General features: G+C 44.3%; 1 non-coding gene across 1 annotated transcript; it reads right to left on the bottom strand.

Moving 5' to 3' along the window:
- Nucleotides 1–853: 853 nt before the first annotated feature.
- LOC111525857 lies at nucleotides 854–960 on the bottom strand. Its single transcript, XR_002726221.1, has one exon. It is a non-coding gene; the product is annotated as a U6 spliceosomal RNA (small nuclear RNA).
- Nucleotides 961–1396: the final 436 nt, after the last annotated feature.

Below are 1396 nucleotides of genomic sequence, written 5' to 3'. Positions count from 1 at the left end.
AGCTCACTGTAACCCCAAACTCCTGGGCTCAAGCGATCCTCCTGTCTCAGCCTCCTGAGCAGCTAGGACTAAAGGCACTTGCCACCATGCCCAGTTAATTTTTTTTTTTGGTAAAGACAGGGTCTCTCTGAGTTGCCCAAGCTGGTCTCAAACTCCTGGCCTCAAGTGAGCCTCCCGCCTAGGCCTCCCTGGGATTTTTTTTTTTTTTTTTTTTTTTTTTTTGAGACAGAGCTTCACTCTTGTTGCCTAGGCTGCAGTGCAATGGCGAGATCTCGGCTCACCACAACCTCCACCTCCCTGGTTCAAGCAATTATCCTGCCTTAGCCTCCTGAGTAGCTGGGATTACAGGCATGTGTCACCATGCCCGGCTAATTTTGTATTTTTAGTAGAGATAGGGTTTCACCATGTTGGTCAGGCTGGTCTCGAACTCCCGACCTCAGCTGATCTGCCCGCCTCAGCCTCCCAAAGTGCTGGGATTACAGGCGTAAGCCACCGCACCCAGTTTTTTGTTTTTTTGTTTTTTTTTTTTTTTGAGACAGAGTCTTGCTCTGTCACCCAGATTGGAGTGCAGTGGCACAATCTTGGCTCACTGCAACCTCCGTCTCCTGGGTTCAAGTGATTCTCCTCCCTCAGGCTCCCCAGGAGCTGGGATTACAGGCGCACACCATCAGGCCCGGCCAACTATGTTGGCCAGGTTGGTCTTGAAATCCTGACCTTAGGTGATCCACCCACCTCGGCCTCCCAAAGTGCTGGGATTACAAGCGTGAGCCACCGCACCTGGCCTCAAAACCCTGGGATTACAGGTGGGAACCACAGCATATGGCTGAGTTGTACACTTAAAAAAATTTTTATTTTTGATATGGAACACTTCACACATTACAGTGTCATCTTTGAGCAGGGGTCATGCTAATTTTCTCTGTATCATTCCAATTTTAGTATATGTGCTGCTGAAGTGAGCATTGAATTGTATAATTTAAAAGGGTAAATTTTATGGTATACTATACTAATTTTGTGGTATACCATAAAATTATGGGTATACTTTATAAAAATAAAATTATGGTATATAAAATTTTATGGTATACCATAAAATTGTACTCAGGCAGTATAAAAAACTCACTATAAAAAAATTCATAGACCTGTACACCAACAGAAAAAATTTTACTGCATAATTTTAAAAATTAAAAAAAAATTCAGTCCTGTGTCCGAAAGGCAGGAGCCAGGTTGTCACCTATTGTGTGTCATCTAAGTTGCCTCATACAATAAATGCTGAGGACAGTGGTTCCTGGACATGGCTACACTGGCCGGGGGAGGTCCTTGAAAACTTCTGATGCCTGGCAACTACCCCTAGACATTCTGATTTAATTGGTCTGAGGTACAACCTGGGTACTGAGATTTT

This window comes from Piliocolobus tephrosceles, chromosome 16, assembly GCF_002776525.5.
Source record: "Piliocolobus tephrosceles isolate RC106 chromosome 16, ASM277652v3, whole genome shotgun sequence".
In the NCBI taxonomy this organism is placed as follows: Eukaryota; Metazoa; Chordata; class Mammalia; order Primates; family Cercopithecidae; genus Piliocolobus; species Piliocolobus tephrosceles.
This window is presented reverse-complemented; position numbering and strand designations above follow the sequence as displayed.